Source organism: Monopterus albus, unplaced genomic scaffold (assembly GCF_001952655.1).
Source record: "Monopterus albus unplaced genomic scaffold, M_albus_1.0 scaffold113.1, whole genome shotgun sequence".
Classification (NCBI taxonomy): domain Eukaryota; kingdom Metazoa; phylum Chordata; class Actinopteri; order Synbranchiformes; family Synbranchidae; genus Monopterus; species Monopterus albus.
Genome location: NW_018127993.1, coordinates 1,123,701 through 1,144,835, shown reverse-complemented (window position 1 = coordinate 1,144,835; position 21,135 = coordinate 1,123,701). Strand labels below are relative to the sequence as shown.

General features: G+C 41.1%; 1 protein-coding gene across 1 annotated transcript in view; it reads right to left on the bottom strand.

Moving 5' to 3' along the window:
- Positions 1-21,135, bottom strand: part of LOC109966549 (receptor-type tyrosine-protein phosphatase delta) — a 322,783-nt gene that overhangs the window by 225,251 nt on the left and 76,397 nt on the right. Inside the window, 1 exon segment of the mRNA XM_020611458.1 lies at positions 7,644-7,667. The gene's annotated coding sequence lies outside the window, so the exon portion shown is untranslated.

Below are 21,135 nucleotides of genomic sequence, written 5' to 3'. Positions count from 1 at the left end.
CAGACATATATATATATATAAATAACAGCCTGGCTCAAACTTACTATCTGGTTTTTGTCGTCCATTTCGTATAGCGTAGTCCCATTCTTGATGAAAACCTTGAGGGTTGGTGTGAAGTGTAGGTAAAGTTACAGAGACTAAGTCCTATCCCCCATACACATGGGCATGTCAATATTGTTTTAGGACCAACTTAAAAAGACCCCAGACCTCTGCTTTACTCCGCAACAGGGTAGGTTACAGTTGAGGACATATCCTTTCCTGTATTTGTATGGCAGGCCACACAGGACTAATTAATGCAAGTTTCTATTTTTGGTGTTGGTCAAGAAAGCGAGTCTGGTATTGCAGTCGGATGTGGTGGAGCAGCTTTCTGTATACATAGAGCTCTGCAGGGTAAATATGGTGCAGCCTCTGGAGGTACATGCTTCGCTGCTGTGCTATTAATTAAAAAGAAGACAGTTTAATTCATCAGGCCACTTAGTTTGCAGCACCGTGTGAAAGACCACTCATGAGCATTGCATGCTTTATTTTGAATGATGATGTGGGCAAAGTGCTATTAATAAATACTATAATAAAGAGTAGGGCTGACAAAATGTAAGGTGTTAAAACTAATTCCTTCTTGTCCTTGAACAAGTACTATCTAAATTTCTTTTTACACATAAATGACCTTTTTAAAGGCTCACAGCCTTGTCTGGATATGTAGGATGCATGCCTTTTCTTTGTATGTATTGAATCATATAGGAAATGTAATTAACCCTGCAAATTCTACACCAGATGGCATCTTCATGGGCCAACCAGTCCACCTCTCTCATTACTTATTCTGACCTGAAGATGTTTAGACAGCTATAAAACCGTGACATTCAGGTACAATGTTGATATCTCTCACGGAAAAGAGAGAACAAAAGACTTGAGGAGGGGGAAGTCTAAATAACAAGGTCTGCACCAGATGTTGGGAAGCCACGATGATCTGACGATAAGTACTGGAACAAATTATTCATAAACAAGAAATGAAAATCTGGATCTGATGAAATGCTACAACAGTAGCAGACCTAATGAGAAGTGTACTGTATGAGGGAACTGTGGATACATTCGAGACTTACATGTGAGAAACAACTAATGACAACTTACTTATTTTATGTCCCATAACAAGATTACATCATGACTAAGGCTAAGCAAACAGTGTTCAAGTTTGGATCCAGCTCTGTTGACACAATTTAATGAACCCAATTAAGAGGTACAAGCTGTTAAATGAAAGGGTTTTCTGTAATATTCTCGAAGACTATGATTTTGCTTTAGATACCTCTACAACCCTTAATGGCCCACAAAAAATAAATTGAGTCACTTTGCAGCTGTCAAAATATTATTAATCCAAACCAGTGACACTGGCATAATCCATTGGTACGCTGAGAAATAATTTAGATGTAGAGGATACATCTGAGCAGGCTAGAAGCACAGTCTGTCTCTGCTTAGACACCCACGAAACATGCCATTCTATTACTGTATGTGGCAGTGCCAAGCTGGCAGATGGGTTTGCCACCCGACGACCTCTGACATTCAGCCTTCAGAGAAGCAAGGCCATGGATTCTGTCCAGTGGTCTTCATCATTCTCAAATGTCCTGCCAGAATGGATGCAGGGTATCTGAGCCAGCATGGGCCAGATGCTGTCTCGAAGGAGACCATATGACTTCCGCTGATATCCCATCAGATTTTCTTAATAATACAATACATTTTAGGTTTGATACCCCGAGCAGTTTTCTTTAAAAACAGCAGCATGTTAGCAGCATATTTCTTATATATGTTTTTAAAGTTGAAAGTTTTTCCTGACCAACATTGCAGCCAGATCTGGGTTTTTGTATGTTGACTGCAAAATACACTGCAACAACATAAATGCTTTACTGTACTTGAAAATGATCTGGACAACGGCGTGATGCAGAGTCAAGGAGATTCCCTGACTGCTTCTCAACTAAGTTTTGTTATGGCTGCACCCTTCATCAGCTGAGCTTATTATGTCGTTTGACTGCCTTTGTTCATTTAATGACCAAGCCTCGAAGACACAATAGAAAATTATATTTTTGAAGAGAAGGCTAATTAATGCTGCTTATTAGAGAGACGTCAGCACAGGAATAACAATGGAAAGGGGAAGGCTAGAAGGGTTTGTCTGTGATGCATGCTGTGACATATCAGAGGTCTCATACATGAGTTGAAAGTTAGCATAAAAGGCTTGTCAAAACTGAAAGCAACAGAAAATGAATAACTTTAAAACCAGTGGAGGTGATTAGCGAACAATATTAAGTCCTTGCTGAAAAACAATGGCTTTAAAATAAAAGTAAATGTAATCAGTGTAGAAAATGGCACTGGTCTTCAAGAAAAGTGTCATTAGTGCTGACGACTTATAAAATTGGACTTTTTTTTAAAGCAGGGGCTGACTGTTAGAAGCATAAGGGCGTTGATGTTCATAATAAATGTAGTAGGTTAATGGCAGAATCATAATGTATTCATGTGACAATTTGTGCATGCCTCAGGACAAATGCTCTCATCTGTGTGCTTCCCAGTCTACATGAAGGGACTATAATTTCTGTAGCGCATCTGATTCGTGTCCAACACTGTGTTGTCACATTGATCTGTGGAGGACTGAGGCACTTGCTCAAGCAAACAAGGCTTTGATTGGCAGCTTGCATGGAGGATCTGGTAAACATGCTTTCCTTCCACTGTTGGAAGAGAGCGCCTTACCAAGGTGCTGAGGTGGGGATAGTGATGGAGGTTTTTATTAGTGGGGGGAAACAGCCCCTTGCTGACACAGATTTTATTGGAGATGCTGTCTTGTGATTTATTTCCAAATGGTTAGAAATAGTTTTTTTACCCTGCCCAGCAACGACCATTTATAATTAAGGTATAGTTGTTCCTGAGAAAACCAGTAAGAGGAAGCTTGGTTTTAAAAGTAGCCAACTGAAAAAATCTCACCTTTTTGTTCTGACTTCTTTCCAAAACACATGAACGTGCACTGCCTGACTACTGAGGAAGATTTTTTTTCCACAAGAGAGTGTGTTGAGAAGAGGAGCACAGCATCTCAAAGTATTATCATGGCTCTAATGATTGTAAACAAAGAACATGGCAGTGAAACAGTAGCATTGGGCTAGTATATACAGTACATAAAAGTTATGTTGGCAAATGCTAAGGGTTTCAGGAAAATAACAACCCCCCTTTCAGCCCCTTTTGTTGTATCATTTCTACCAATATTAATTCTGGTTTTACTTCTTGAACTTAATTTTAGTTGTAACTTTCTCGAATATGGTCTTGGTTTGTGACCGAAAGCTGCTGTGGATACCTTCTCACTTTCTTTGCCATAGCTCACTAGCTTTAGCTGTAAAAGCAGAGTGGTAACAGATCTGCCTGCCTGGCCTGGTGGGGGACTCTTGGCTCACCCAGTGTGTACAAGTAGTTAGGTTGACAGACAGACAGGCTATCCAGTAGTCCAATAGTTTTGCTTGGACCAAGGAAAATTACTGATTAGGGTTGTTTCAGTCCTGCTGCTGCTACAGATGTTTTTTTTTCTTTGTTGTCAGTGCATTTAATGTATTCATAGCCATCAGGATGAAAAGAGAATTTCAGGAAATAACAGTGTTTCTGAAATGAATTACCTTTAGGATCCTAAATATACAAACAAACAAACAAAAAAAGAATGGAAAAGAACAAAATAATAAGAGTATGAAGGTAGGTCAGTATGGTGATAAACTGATAGGTTTGGGGTTAACCTAGACCATAGGTATTATAAAAAATAAATAAATAAATGACTGCAGAGCTTTGAAAACCCATAAAACAGCTCCGACAGGAAGCACACAATCTAAAATTGGGCACACAGTCCCTGTCAGCACATAACCCCACACTCGAACACACACACTTTGTCCTGTGAAGTGAGCATCTGACGCTTGGCCACAAAACTACTCATAGAAAAGGAAGGCAGGGGAAGAGATAGAAGACACCTTAATGTGCCTTCACCATATGCTGTTAGCTACTGATGGATGCCACTCTCCCCAGGCACTGGAGCAACTTATCGCGTTTGTGGGTGACAGTGCCACGTTGATAAAGTTAAAGATAAGCCATCTGTTCATAACAGCAGTCCAGCTTCACTTGGAGAGATGGGCGCATTCAAGTGTACACAGATATGTGTGGTGTTTCTGCCTAAATTGCTGTTACACACCATCTTTAAAGCATCTGTATGTGGATAGTCACATGTGTGATGATCTGACATAATGAGTGAGCTGCTAACATAAAACATTGTAAGTGGATATCTCAGAGGTGACTGTAAACGTGAACACTCAAGTCTAATTACTGTAGAAGGTATGCTAGATCATGCTAACAAGCCATTAGCTATCTTAGTAAGAACATTTCTTATTAAGAACTCACTCAGCAGTAGTTGGTTTTTGGAAACTAGGGTAAAAATCAACATATACCAACTTGAAGCTCCCTCAAGAGCTTGTGATAATGCCAGGAGGTTTTCTGACACATGCTTGACAGAGTCACCATTAGCGAAATGGCCCATTACCCAGAGGACAGAGCTAAAAGAAAGAAAATGCTACCATTTAGACCCACCACAGGCGCTAGCTCTGGTTGTTCTCTCATGGTTTGGGATTATGACTGCTCACTTGCTCTCCATACAAGCATCCCTGTGAGGGCTGGGAAGCTAAGATGATTGCTAAAACATACTGTATATTCTGTTACACACACGTTTGACTTGACCTGCACTCTGTTTAAAGAGCAGGAAGACAACACCATTATAAACAAAACTAAATTATACAGAATGGACACAGCTGTGAAAAACCATGTGATATTAATTATTTTTCTTGTCCATGGTATTTTGAACAGTATGTACTGTAATACAACATGTTTCCGGTGTAAGAGGAACCCAGATGGAGTCTTGAAAGTGTTGTTGTATTATCCATAAACAGCATTGTTTGTCTTCTGAAAGATGAATAGAGCAAACCCATTTCAGAAAAAAAAGTGACTCCTGAGTATTACAAAGCTATCAGTGTTTGGGATAGTGTCCAGGCCAGCCTTCATAATTTTTACCAAGCACAGATCTACTTTTAGACTTGAACAGCGTAATGGTATTTGCTTAGCTGAGCAGCCAGACATCACTGTCTTCTGTGCCAGTCTCATATCACTGATCAAGTGTGGCTCAGTTCCTGTCTGAGAGGAGGGCTGCCAGACATAATGCAATAATAATAACTGATACACAGCTAAGAGAACCGAGGTTCTAACTCTGTTGACGGTACTGGGATGAACTCATTCTCCCTGTACCAGCTCTGAAGTCCTCAAGCCTCCAATAGCATAACAAGCCAGTTGGCCTATAGCTTTGTATTGATCTGTGTATGAAAATAAACTGGACATTTAGAAATCAAAAGACTGGGCTTCAATGATTTCTAAGGCAGAAATATGCTTTTGAGTTATTATTCTGTGACAGGGACAGCAGCAACTGCCTGTACCAAAATTTAAGAGAGATTAAGAACAACCTTGCAGAGGGAAATGTCTGAAAATTTCCACAAAACTATAAACCAGAAATTAAAATATATTTCCTCACATCAGCAACACAGCAAACTCTGCTTGCAAATTTAGTTGAGGTAATATCTACTGAAAAATGTGAAATAAAGTTAAGTGAAGAAGAAGCTTACTGCACAGCACTTAGTGACCATATCTGCAATGGCCACTACTATCATATGATAAACATCTTTAAAGCTTCCATTATCTAGACATTATTTAAAGTGTTCGGTGTAACATTTGGCTTTAATGTAATATGAACTGCTGACCTTGAAAGGAGGTAAATGCATCAACTCCACGTGATATGTTAAAAATCTAACGGCTTTTAGTCTTGACAAAGAATACTCCTCTTATCCGACAGTGGACGTGAACCTGCACTGCTCCCCCACAGATGCCTAGTGTGATGTTTGACAGATTTCTCCCTCTCCTGCTAGGCTCACAGTAAATGTCCATCTGGCAGCTTCCCATGGGTACTTATTATTCTCAGCTAGCTAGGGGTTTTCTCTTTCCGTGCAGTCAGCCAGTGCCTGCCTCAAAGATTTGAGAGCCGGACCAGAACTGCTTGCAGCTGCTCTGCTGGGTAGCCAGACTGTGCTTGTGTAGTGGCATGGCACTAGGTTTTCAATTACACAATGAAGTGGCAGTCTCCCAAAACTGTCCAAGTATGAAAAATCAATTGTGTTGAGAAGAACTATGTATCTGAGACAAAACATCAGCCAAGTAAGTGTAACATCAAGTTGTGCCAGCTTTCTCATTTGTTCAATACATTGGCTCCACCTAGGAGAAGAGATGATTGATTTTTCCCCCATGAGCGGATGGGCAGTGCTGAGTGGCCCTGCTGTCATGGTCTGAGGCCCTGCTATGGTGGATTCAGTCATGAACTTGACCTCTATCACACTCTTGCAGCCAGCTGACTGCCTCTAGAAACAGCCTGACAAAACACAGGATGCTACACTGGTCTAGGGTCATTTTCACACTGGGGTGGTTTGTTTAAACAAGAGGCAAAACAGTTGTTCACATGTGCCCCGTTTCTTTACACATGCTGATCTGCTGTCCGCCTTGTTTACTGATGAGACAATTTGTGGATTGTTTATATGGTACTTGTGCAACAAAATGCAGCTCTCTACCACCAGCATAAGGAAAAATGATTAGTGCCGTCCTGACATAAGGAGCAATGGCCATCGTGGTTAAGAGCTGCATGAGCACAGCTGAGGGGAACATGATTCATGCAAGCCAAACAGAAGTAAAAAGTGCACCTCTCCTAAACTTTCCTACAGTAGTTAAAAGTTCCTGCAGACGTATAGTACAGAGCATGCTCTGAGAGCCCAGGAGTGCATTAGAGTTCATCGAATAACTCGCCAGCTTGTTAGTTGGACTTAACTAAGATTACACCTTAGTTCAGAAATGACATTTAGATTCCAACATGTTGTGGGTAAACCGCTTCTGTGTTTGGACTGACTTGCCTATGTGAAAGTGCTTTACATCTATTGAACTTACAAATAAAGAAGGATGTTGAAGAAATGTGCCATCAACAATATGAGTATAAAGTGAGAAAATGATTAGGTGGACATTAGACGTGTTTGTCATCCCCTGAGAACGGGACATCTCAGGCTATGTCGCTGGGTGGACACTGTCGGTGTTCATTGTACCAGGGGTTTCATGTGGATATGTGGAGTTGGGAACGGTTAAAGAGTTCACAGCTTAACATGAGACATATTTTCACCCACACACAACAGCGTGGATACAGACACCATCCGTGCTATGCTTGTTTAAGTCAACACTTCCAGCATGTTCTTTGAACAATCTGGGCTCTTTGATTCTCATTTGAATAAAATTCAAATTGAAGCCACAGAGCACACAATCCGCTTGCCAGATAAAGCTGCCATTGTGTGTTCTCATGCACACATTTGGGAAAATGGGATAAGAGAGAACTCCAGAGCATTGCCTACGTTACTGAGCAAATAGCAGCATCTTGGTGCCGCTTGGACTCCTCCCCCTGTCTCAACCCTCGTCCATATTTATGCATTCCCATCACTCTCAAAGACACATGACAACTCAAACGTGACTCGCACTCTCGAGAACAATGCTATGAGAAATGAACTGAGTCTTACCTAGTGTGGATTAGTTGGTCACATCTGGGGAAGAGAGAGAGAGCAGGGGAAAGGGGAAAATAAGAAGGAGTGAAAGAGAGAAAAGAAACGTCAGCAAATTACAATGCAAAGCAAACTAAACTTCAGTGCAGGCTGAGGCTGTCACTGGCTCCGCTGAAAAATGATGGTGTCCCAGTACTGTACCGACTGGGGCTTAAGAATAGTCCCTGTCAAGAGAGGGACATTATTTATTAATTGAGAGACACAAAACGTCTGAGATAGTGTCCCCCGCGGATTCAGAGTTTGCACAACTTACATTAATATTTGTCAGTTTCAAGATGTTGAGGGTGGGGGCAAGAAGGAAGCAGCATGAGCAGGAACCTTATCTAATAGTTAAAATTCATGGCCCTTTTTTTGTAGCAGTGTAACATAACCACCAAACAAACAAATGTGCTCACAAAAACATAGTGTACACCAAGGTGTTCCCCTCTCTCCATGTGTCTCTGAGGTAATTTAGTAGCCCTCAGATATCTCTTGCCCTGTGTGCTTTGACCTTTGCTACATTTCCCTTGTTGCTTGTTAGTTTGACAGCCGACTTCCAGGGTTCCAACGGCATAATAAAATGGCACTCCCGCAGTCCCCACAAAGACCTTAGGGTGGCCCTGGCACAAACAATGAACCACTGTGCTGAAAAAAACCCAGCTAAATTTAGCCACATCTTCACTGTGTCACTGCTACCTGACATTCATATCTCCAGAGATTTATAGAGAGGGATATTATAAGGCCTGCTCTTTTCTCCATTTTGCTGTACCAACTCCCTGGCAGCCTGAAAAATATGTACTGGATTTCCATTATAGCAGACTTTTTTTTAATATTGAAAGTGGTCCCCTTATGAATGTCCTCTTCTGAAGTACAGTTTTCTTGTAAATGTGCTATAAAACAAGGAAATAGAAGTGAACTGACAACAAGTGAGTGTTGTGTGATGGAAATGGTAGACTCAGGACTAATTCTGCATTGCCATTGCTTACAGTGCAGTCTAGTTGTGTTGCTAAGCAGAATTTGTGGTAATGTGATTTATCACTGATCATGTCTATCCCCCTGCATTCATTTACATTTTTGGTGTGCATGCAGCAAATCCCCAAGGCAATCAGTGGTGGGGGAATGTGATTGCAATATCTGTTTTGGACATGAGAGCAAATCTATTTTCAGGCCAGAAAACCGGGGTTCAGATTCTGGGACAGTCATTAGCATTCTCTCTGACACACATTCGCACTCGCTGCTACTGTTGTTGCTAAACAGAGAGCTCAACTTAGGACCTTGAAGCTTCATGCCAGGGAAATTGGACCCATGGGAGGGGATTGCAGGGACTGATGTCAGACTTCAAGAGCCACCAGAAGCACCTGGGGTTTCGATGACATTAGCATCAATGTTGTTCGGTAGTGAGGGTGAGAGATGAAGACGCAAATGAAACAATGTGGAAAGGCACTTAAAATGGAAAAGAGACATTTTAAATGTGATACATAAACATGGATACAAATGACAAAAATTATAGTGGAGAACCATACTTTATATAATATCCAGATTCTACTCTGTCAGGAATGACTTCTAAAGTTTTCTACGCCATTCATGCCAAAACAGTTTTGGAGTTCAACACAATCCACATTTCTCTTACTGTAATCTATTCACATTTTGTGTTGATAGTGATTTTTTTCCTCTGTCATGCAGTGGAAATTTGGAAGCCTGGCCAATCAAAACTAGTGGAGGTAGCATGGGCCTAAGTGGATTAGACTAGGAGGGATGGTGACGGGGAATCTAAAGGGAGAAGCCAAAGCTCTGGTGGCTTCAATAAACCCAGTCTCTGAACCGGGAATAAGATAGAAGACGGACACACTTTTTTCACCCTCTCTCACCCTCCTGTTTTAAGCAGATAAGCTGCTTCCAGGGTCTTAGTTATGCTTTGTAGAACCCGCAACACAATATGGAAACTTTTGACAAGGCAAAGGAAAGCCGAGAAGTCCGTTGTTCATGTTGTCTTTTCTTTATTGACAAGAGGGATTTGGGGGGTGTTTGGAGTGGTCAGTGTTGGGGGAATTACAAAAAGCCTCTGTGATGTGACATAGTGAGCATGTAACTGCTCAGACATGGGTTTTAGTAAAGGCATGAACTCAGTTTTGTGAAGCTTTTCGTTGACTAACTGTTGCAACAAGGCAGAAATGGCTATGCTATGATGAGTAACTGGCAGCCACACCGTGAACCCTTCGAGTTTGTTTCCAGATGTAAGAGGTAGCTCTGTTGTATGTGCTGTGAAAGTTTTATTAGGCAATTTTTCCTTGAGAATGCTATAGCTTTCTATCACATTTCCTGTAGGAAAATAGGTTGGGCATGTTGGAATGTTTTTGCAATTCATAAGACTTTGAAACCGTACAACAAATTTCTCAAGTCACATTTACAATGTCAAAAAAGACTACAAAAATTGCTATACTTAAGATATGTGACCCCACCAATACAGTGCACAAAAGCTACGCATGTGCATCTGGAACTAATAAGCTGTGCATGTGCCAAAGCTGATCAAGTGATATAACATTAAAAGAGATGGTAGCACCCTGTAAAAGACTGTTCTGGGCTAAACTAACAAAAGATTCTTTCAACCAGTCAACATCTTAAACTGCAGCTCGTCTTGGTTAATGTATTGACATAAAAGCACATCTTTTTTTGTGTGCAAATAAAACTTGTTGACAGAAATTACACTCGGATTAAACTAAAAGACACATCATTTGTCCTTGGTGGGATATTTGGGTGCTGTATGTTCAGTCCTTTGAGACATTGCAGCTTTTGGACAAGGACATCAGTTTCCTCGAGGGAGATTCTTTTTGACATAGCCGGTCTTGACTTTCCTCATTCATCACATAGCAGTCAGTGCACCAAGGCAGGAACAACTTTGTATTTAGGGGAAGCAAAGGAGCTGGTGTGTTTGATCTGTGACATCCAACCATGACCACATGTACTAATAACTCGGAATTCAGTCCAATGATTGCAGCTGAATCCAGCCTATAAGCCTCTAGTGTGGGAGTCGGTGTCTTAGAAATGATTCACTGTTTTCTGATCTAGCTCTTAGTTCAGTTTCTGGTAAAGACATAACTGTTATTCTAGATTTGTACTGGATGTAAACATTTTAAGTATCTCAACTTGTCTGTACTGTAAAATGTGACATTTCTGGTTTAGAGTATCATCAGTATGTATATACTGTATATATTTCATTTTGCTATTAGAAATTTGTTTTACAAGTGCACTTACATCCCCTATACAGTATACTGTGAATACAGTATCTTGTAATTGTTTGAACTGAAGAATTTACTCCTAAAAATAACCTTTACGATTTCAGGCAATTATTTCCTCTAAAAAAGTCGTCAGTGTCTTTGATACATTATGTTCATTAAACCTTACTGCTTATTTTCAAAGTGTATACTCATCTGTTTATACACAGAGATCACAATAAATGGGAGATCCACCTTGATCTGGGACAGCACAAGCTAAAAGCAATCATTTTTCAAACTGTATTGCGATGCCCTCAACGTAGCCAGTGCATTGGGCATCTATTCTGTTCCCTTTAATTTTACAGCGCTCTGTATATAGATCATAACATGCCCACTATATATTTCAATTTTTTGGAGTTGTTAGCCCTTCCTTCTCAGCAAAAACACATCCATGAATGTGCACACACACACACACACACACAGAGGGTTGTTTCTAAAATGACTGTAAGACTGTGTGGCCACTAATTGGAAATCAAAAGCAATGGAGCTGGAAGGCATCCGAGAAGGGGCAGTGGAACCCCCAGAGCCCGTTGTCTGTCAGTTTAGACCACGACAAAAAAGGGCCTGTTCCTTGTGTCACCATTTAACCTATTCACCAGTGTGGAATGGGAGCAGCTGTTTTTTTACAGTACCGCATAATGGGACGAAATGACTCAGGCTGGCCGAGCTCCAGCTAGCTGCGAAAAGGCCTGAATGCAGACAGAAAAGGGAGAAGGTGTGAAGCAGACATTGCCGACCAGAGAGAACAGTGCTGCCATGTTATCAGTGATGCTGAGAGAGCTTGCACCCTTCCATCTGAGCTGATATAAACATTCCTCCTTTTTTCTGTTCAACAAAGAATTAAAGAATTAGAGAGGCACTGACAGAAACTACAGATGGCCTGGGCTCACACAGACTGCAGAAGTATCTAGAAGTTTACCCAAGTCAGACAAGAAGCCAGATCGGCTCTAAAACTCAGGCTGTTCTTTGAGGGGAAAAAATATTGCTCACTTGTTTTTAATTTCTCTTCAAGTCGAGGTGTGAACATGTACTTTGTGAGTGACAGCATGATGAACACAGTTGTAGAAACTTCATCAAGAAGTTGTCATACTCGGTGCTGTCCGGTTTAGAGGCTGCTCAGGCATGACTGTACGGGAGCGAGGTATGCTTATGTTAGCACTGCAGCAGATGTTTTGTTCTTGTTGCAGCTGTCCCTGTTTGAAAACAGACGCGCTGTGCCAACACTCTGTAAATCTCAATCCCCAGATTTTCATTGCTGTGCATTCAAGTCTGACTATGATGTCAAACATGCTTCTAACTACATACATGTAAACTGATTGAGAAACAGTCGGAGCAACCTTTTACCCTACTGATTGAAAATTTTTGATAATCATATAGAGATTAAACATATCTGTATGATATAAAAAGGATAGAGATATTTTAATGCTTTAATGCCATGGGATATAAACAGAGCTAAATCAAATGCAGTCATGGCCTGATGTATCTCCCCAGGGCCCTTGCCCACCCTCTTAAAGAGAAAAATTTAAGCCCTGAAGGGATTTAAGGGACTTTTTCAAATGCAGCTTTTTGGAAAATTGTACCTGGTGGACCTTGATGAGTGATCAGAGTTGAGGAGATCAGAAATGTGGGCTCTATGCTGAGTTCTGACCCTGAGTTCACCTATCTAGAGGTGGGATAAAGACTCTTGCCTGGGGAAAAGTAGACAGAAGGACAGGATAGAAAGAAAGAAATAAAAAGAGGGGCCAGCAATAGCCTTGATGCCTCTAGGAGTGCAGCACTGGTTTGGCCCTTAATATCAGCCACTTGTAAAGACAGGGGGGGAAACCCTACAGGCAGTTGTATGTTGACTGTCACAATCAGGGCCAGCTGAAAAAGGCCTGGATTGGAATAAATTGGCCAGGCTCTGGTGAGAGTTGTTGAAGCAGAAACACAGTTTTAATGATGTTTGACACCTCCCTCTCATCTTACACATCAGGATCCTTAACACTGGCCTTTCACAACAAGAAAACCATTATCATAGGTCACGAGGACACACTTGGTAATTGATTGTATTTCCAATTGAAATTTATCTGCAAGATCACGAGCATTTGCCATAAACAGTCACGCTGACTGTCTAAAAAAGCTCATACAAAAGAGTCTTTTAAAGATCTGACTCAAACAGATAATTAGACATAATGAGTAAACAGTGTGGCTGCTAGATGCAAGCATGCTTATTGCTTTTTAATTGTGTTTCCCTCCGTGCACGGAGCTAGTTCTGAGAGCTCGCATACCTGTGTGCATTGGCCCATGCGAGGCCAGGTGCAGTCATTACCACGGGACAGATGGATCAGCAGAAGCGGTGCTCGTTTCGCTTGCAAGGCAACACAGTGGCTGCCATATGTAGAATCATCATTAAAATTGACCTTTGACCTCCCAGCAGGTGCCTGTCATTCTAATAGAGTTAATTAAGATTGTCCACCAGTGTAGAGCGGTGTACAGCCTAGGGTATTTTCCCTCTGCGTTTTTGGATGTTATGGGTTTGTAAAAGAGAGTATTATCAGTGTGTGTGTGTGACATGTTGTGCATGTGTGCATCCATTCATGTGTACGAGAGACGGTGGATGCTTCTGTTTTTATACTAAATTATGTCACTATGAGCATGCGTATGACTCCGCTGTTACACGTATTTGTTTAGGAGCCAGTTCAGGTCCTTTGAAAATTCATTAAAGTGCTTCGACCTCTCTGCCATCTGTGTGAGCGAGTGAGACAGCGGCATGTGAGTGAAGCAGCTGGGGAGAGCAGAAAGGTGAAAATTCGGACACAGGCAAAAGGCATGCGGCAAGGCCTTGGACGCAGAATGAATAGCCACTCATATTCCAACTTTGAAGTGTTATTTATTCCTGGACCTTATCTAAAGGTTGGCTCAAATTTAGATTGAGAGATAAAGACTGCTGGCTGGGATCACATCTTCTCTCTGGATAAAACTGGAAAGACAAATGGCAAATGTTACATAACCGCGACACTAATAAAAGCGTTCAAATAAAACTAGCCCTTAGAGGTGTAATTAACAATGCTACTCGCGGTGCTTAGTGTCAAGACTAAATTAAATTAAATTAACTCCATAATTGCTTAATGTACATTGCTGGTAAGAGTGCTGCTTGATTATACTAATAATTCTCCATTATTGACATGAAATACATATAAAAGTAAAGAGCTAGATGATCATTGCATACTATAATTTAATAATATAACACACAGTTGGAATGTTATGCTTCTATATCTGACACTTAACCTGATGCGAGTTGCTTTTTAAGTCACCGTAACAACTTGTTATCCCTGCGTCTCCTCCACAACTACAATTACTGCAGTAAGGCTGTTGATTAGCATTGTTGCTGGCGCTCTTCTTCGGCTGCTGTCATCTTCATGCCAGTTACTTCTCACAGTAAAGCAATATCAGTTGCACTGTTTATGCCCTATAATCACTTTCTCCTACACCTGATCTCCTCTTCATAAACTCAGCGTGCCAACATTATTGCTGTTATAGTTGGAAATATGGAGCCATGCATTATGCATTAACGATGATCTCCCGGAGGGAAGGCACAGACACTTTGATGCCAAGACATACACACTCGCACTTTGTGGGTATACTGTAACTGCATGAAAGAGTGCACACATATAGACACACATTTTCTTGCCTTGTCTTTTCCTTACACCTATGCACACACGTCAGCACAGGCCCACTTCAACATATGCCTCCAAGCATTGGGTTGTAATAGAGGCTGCCTGCACTCTGCCTTGTCTCTCCTTCCCTGACACTAATCAACACCTCCTCTGCTATTAAAAATTCCTCTCTATGCCTTTTGATCTGCTAACTATCTCATCTACAAGACCGGTGCTCGGCAGCCACGCCTGGTGTTGAGGAGGTGTGATGAGACCAGGTGGGGCAAGGAGGAGGGGTTGATGGGGGTTGAGAAGAAAGGAAGGAGGAGAGGGAAAATAGTGTGGAAAGCAGTGGAAGACTGAAACAAAAGACCATGCACACATAAATATGTTTCTAGGTTTTTAATTTTAGCATGTTATGCAGTGATCCAAAGTCTTTTGGCAGAAATCATTTCTATTTTCACATAACTAGCTAAAAATAATGCAGCTAAAACAAGAATAAGATTTCCAGTAGATGAGTATCAACACCAGAACCTAGCATTCTCTTGCTTCCACCTTTCTTCTTCTCATCTCCCTCTTCTCTTTCTCCTTTTGGCTGACTTTGTATAGCGCTGTGGGGCTTCCACTGAGCCTGAGCTTCTTTGGCAAGAACTGTGAGCTTGGATGGCATTGAAGAGGCTGCGATGATGCATCCAGACGCTGGGGGTAGCTGGGCGGGAACGGGGATGATGAGAGAGAATTAGGCAGTGAATGCAGGACAGTGAGCGGTATTGTGGAAACCATTGTAGGTGGTTTCAGTTGTTGTGATGACATCTGTTCCAGTCCATTTTTCACAATGACAGTAGATGTTTTCCCTCGTGAGACAAGAAGTGTGTGTGTGTATGACAATAGCAGGTAATGGAAGACAGGACAGGATGGACACTGAGTACTACATGACTATACAGAGCACCTAAACTGTAGAACCCACATGTCAGATTTGATATGTCAGAGCTGCAACTTGTGATTATTGTCAGAAAATAGTGAAAAATGCCTCCACAGTTTCTCAGAGCTAAAAGTGACTACTTCACATTGCTTATTATTTCCAATCACCAGTCCTAAACTTATGTTTAAGGGTCCACTGCAGTGCTATTGACTCTGCCAGGCTGTACACATGAAAGCTAGTGTCAGGTTGCTTACATGCTCAATGACAATTCTAACATTCTGTACTTTGAAGAATTAAAAAATTATTTATGCCTGATGCTGACAGGAATGTCATTAGTTTAGGACCCATGTCTTTCAGTTCCTGTGCTGGTACATAATTGAGAATAAATCAAATAGTTGTTCAGATATTTCACATTGCTAATGTGATGAAAAATGTCAAAACGAAGAAAATATTTTCTACACATTTGAGAAATTGGAACTAACAATTTACCTAGATGAAATAATTACTAAGTTAAAACTTCTTAATTTGGTATGTGTTTATGTCTGTGCTTCTGTCCAAACCCCTCTCCGCTCAGGAGACGCGCTGCACCTGGTTTCTCTCTGGCTGGGTGCTGGTACCCACATCCTCTGGGCATTTAACTCATGTTACTTCTGTGCTTAAACATGCATGAAGTTATTACAGTGCTTCCCTCCACCTCCCAGCTATGACTCTCTGTCTCTGTCTCATTTGCTCTTTCGACTGTATCTTTCTCTGTCTCTTATGAGCCCTACCTAACTTTTTTCCTCCTCCTCCTCCTCCTCCTCCTTTTATCCATTACCTATCCTGTATCACTAGTGTTTCACTTTCTCTCTGTACATCTAAGTTTCTCCCTTCTGGATAAAAGCTAGCACTCAAAATCCCTCTTCATGTCACCTTGGTTGCTTATATAAAAATCCAGCTCTTCAAGATAAAAGGCTCCTGAAAATAATACCAGCATTAGGGTTTCCTATTTCACAGCATTTCAGTTCTGAGGGGTCAGTGAATTTGCGTGATGTGGAATATCGAATATGAAGATGGGGAAGGGTTATAGTGTTTTTTCAGCATGTTTATTCAGTAAACACAGTGCTATTTGATCTACGGGGCTGTTATAGTGGTTCAGGGAAAAGGCCACCGTTGGCTTATACCAGGAGCCAATGTTGGCTTATACCTCACCTCAAAAAGAAATGGGGGTGGGGGTGTAAGCAAAATTGAGGGGATTGTAAAAACAGAACTGCCAAAATAAGATAATAGACAGCAGAGGTACTTAAAATCAGAATGCTGACATCGTAAATATTCATCACAATCATGAATATATAAATAGAGAAACAGCTTCATGCATTTTAGTACTGACATTATCACCCTGATACGTTATCTTGTTGGTCATCAAGTTAGAACTGGCCTGGCTACAGAAACAACTTTAAGACTACAGCAGTGTACGGCCAGAGCTGTGAGGATGTGATTAAACAAGAGCAGAGCAGAAATGGAAGCTTTGGGACGTCCTTCATCACTGTGAACCAGAACGACTCCAGGTCGAGTGAGGATTGAGGACCGGGAAATGATAAAATAACTAGGAACTGGGATTCACTACATGGCAGTCCCTCCAACATTTGTTGAGAAGTTTTACTAAAAGCTAAAAATATTAACCACATGGTGACACTATAGGTCGGGTCAGAATAGCCCAAAATCAATAAGCTTTATCCTGTAGAGGTCATAGACATCTGTAAAATGTCATGGTGATGCATCCAATCGCTGCCGACATGCCCACCAGTGCCACTCCTAGAGGTGCCTAAAGATTTGCCAATTATTATCATGCTAACAGTATCCACTACTAGTCAGGCACTGAGTTTGACACGGCCGCTACTTGTATGTGTAAAATCTGATCCAGCAGCCAACCTTGACATTAATAGTTAGAATGCACCAGTTTCCCAAGATGCTGCACTTTCAGCCATCAGAAAGGTACAGAGCAAAACAGCTTTAGGCTTGGAAGTATTCTGTGGGGACCCAATCCTTCCTAATAGTCTAATTAAAGCCATTGATTGCTTACTGTATGTAAGCACATGTACGCAGTAAATATTCCCCACTAACAGCCACCTGGAGGACTAGTAATTAGCACAGATTCTGAGGTATGCTTAACTCAGTCAGTTTCTCCCACCTCATTTACTGGGCAGCGGTATTATGTTGTTGTTGTTGTTGTTTAAATCAGCACTCCTTGTGTGACCTTTCCAGTGGTGTTGTATGCAACACAGTGTATGCCGTCACTCTCCTGTGACTGTCACTATCACTCCTGAGTATCTATGTTCAACCTGCATTAAAATCTCTGACCTTTTTTTTTTCCAGCATACACAATGCCTCGGATGATGAGGGAGGACTACCTGGGAAACCAGGCTTTGCTGAAAACCTTTGTGAGAGCTGTCTGGATTTGATGGCTCTATGCAAGATCTATTGTCAAGATCTCAAAAAGTCAGACATTTTACCTCTTTGGGCTCTCTGAGGCATAGTTTTATACCAGCCTGTCTGTGAGTTGGCACTCTTGAACATACTTCAAGACGAACCATATTTAATGAAAACTGGTTATCTCAAGAAGGTGAACAGGTTTTATGAAACCGATTATGTGATATAAATATACAGTATTTAGTATTCTCTGGTCAAGTACCTCACATGTCCTGTAGCAATATTCTGTTTGAGGGTTCTTGTCCTCCAGTAAAATGCAAGGTTTATCTGTACAAAGGATAACATAGTGATAACTGATTATTTGATGACTTGGAAAAGGTTATCTGGCTTTTATCCACCTATACAACTGAAAACCAAAGACAGTGTAAGAATTGCTAAGGTGCAGAGGGAAACAGTATTATCCCTCATAATCCAGCGAGGTTACTCGTGGCATGGGGACTTAACCAGTCAACTATCTGTGGACATGAGGGTAGATTTATTTATATGGATCAACAGCAAACAGATCCTCACCATCTAACTTAAGCAGTAACAATAAAGAAATGCAGGTTAAGCCTCTGCCAAAATAATATTAAGGAAGAAGGAATATAAATTGTGAATTTGATCACAGATGATGAAATACTGTGACAGAGGTCAAGAGAATTGTTTTTGAACAGTGTTAGATGACAGTGCTGTCATAAAAATTTATTGGCAAGGACACAACTGGTTTTCACAGCGCTTTGAGTCCAGAATAATAAAGCTGGGTGATTTATAACACAAGGAGAAATAGTAGAAGATAACTGAATAGAGAAGAAAGAAGAGGAACACGAGGTCTCTGACACTTCAGTATATTCAAAGGCAGCAGAATGTACATTGGTTTTGTTTGGACATATTAAATAAAACAAAAATCCCTCAGATAATGAAAGTGAGATGCTGTGACAGTTATCCAGCCTTAGGAAGGCTTTTTTTCTCCCCACACATCCACATGGTGATATAGACTGTACCACCTGACCCTATTATAAAATTGCACCGAAATAGCCACAATGTGTTCCTAAATTTGATATGAGTGATGAGCAATGCACTATTCACAATTTTAACAAATTTTGCAGAAAGTGCCTAATAGTTGCAGAGTGTTACCTGCTGTGCATCACACAATGCATCATTTGGCAGTTGCCATTACTTTCAGCTTCCCTCTGAACAGGGTGAACACTGAATTCAGTTTGATTTTGCTAAATGGTACCTACTGTAGACTAAGAGTGGGCCTACACAATGCCTGATAATGTGTGTGCACCGTATGAGAGAGAAGAGGAACGTTTGTATATACTGGCAGAGAGAAGACTTGTTTTATGGCTGAGCCGCACACTAAGCTGTGTCCAGGTGTTCACCTCTTTCCAGGTGGCCGTGTAATACTCCTGCCGACCCAGATCATGGCAGTCATGGAGCTGGCGGGGATGGCTTATTGCCAGCACCAGTGTAGTGCCTGGGTAATGAGCCAAGTTGGCAGCGACATGCCTGAAAATCAGGTGGGCAAACAGGCAGAGAGTCTCTAATGCTTCTGGCAGCAAAAGATGCTGGAGAACCTTTCATTTTCTTCTCAGAATTCATAGAAATGGCGCAGTCTGGTACCAGATCTTCTGATTTCTGTGACTTGCCAGTGTCAAGAGTGGTGGTGATAAATCATGCTCTGTGCTATCAGATAAGTGTTGTATCATCAGATTTAATCTAACCAGATAGCGTGTGCCATGTCCCAGTCATCTTGCATTATTTAGATTTTTTTTTTAACTTCTGTTTGTTGTTAGACTTCTTGCATTTCAGTGACCTGCAAGTGAGCCTCCTACAAGCACATCTTCTGTCAAGGATTTTCCACATGCTATATCATCTTCACTCAAAAATTCTGAGCCAGAGAGATGATCTTTATTAGCTCAGGAAGCCAGAGACTCTGGCCTCTAGTGTCTGGGCACTGTGTGCTCCATGGTTTAAGTAGCCTGGCTGGCAGGCAGCCATAGAAGAGCACTGTGTTTTTGCTTGCCATCCTCTCATTTGACTGCATGGTAATTACCATCTCAGTGCAGTAAGAAAAAGCGGCTTTTGGTAGAGGGATTGAGAGAGAAAAGGGAAAAATGTGAGGGTGTGTGGCTTAGCAGCTTAATGAATATGTCAGATGTATTTAAACAAATGGATTACCACATATGTACACACTCAGCTGGATGCTCCAAAGCACTTAAAGTCTGCACTGGCAAGGTGAATGAGAATGGCATACAGTATACTGGAAATATGCAGATATGCTGAAACTTTTACTAGGAAATATAAAACTCATGCATTTGTGCATATACTGTATAAGAAATCAGACATGTGGCAACCAAATCAATTCTAGCTGTCATGCAATTCATTGGCTGTGGCATCTACTGTATATGTCACTTTAATGTCATCCTCCTTAAAAAGCCATACATTAGTATTAAAGGTCAGATATTTCAAAAACAAAAGACAAAGCTTCCATGAGGCTATTAAATAGAAATTCTACTTGTCAGTTAACCGCGGTGTTCACCACAGCTGTCCTTGTCAATACATTGACTAAATGAATAATAGATGTTCTTCTGTGGTATTCTTGTGCCACATCATATTCTCAGCCTGAGGCATTTGTATCCTAGTGAAATTCATGGAATGTTTTATGGTAAAAATGTGACCATTTTAAATCATATACAGTTGAAGTCAGAGGTTTACATACACTTAGGTTGAAGTTAAAACTGATTTTATCCGCTCCACAGATGTCATGTTCATAAACTCTTGTTTTGGCAAGTCGGTTAGGACATATACTTTATGCATGACACAAGTCATTTTTCCATCAGTTCTTTACAGATTGTTTAACTTATTCACTATATTCCAGTGGGTCAGAGGTTTACATACAAAAATTCTATAAAATGATGTCATGGCTTTGGAAGCTTCTGATTGGCTAATTGACACTGAGTCAATAGGAGGTGCAGCTGTGGTAGCTGTTTTAGGCCTACCTTCAAACTCAGTACCTTTTTGTCTGACATCATGGGAAAACCAAAAGAAATCAACCAATTTCCAAACACCTGAAGTTTCCACATCCATCTGTACAAACTATTCTACACAAGTATAAACACCATGGGACACCGCAGCCATCATACCGTTCAGGAAGGAGACGCATTCTGTCTCCTAGAGATGAATGTATT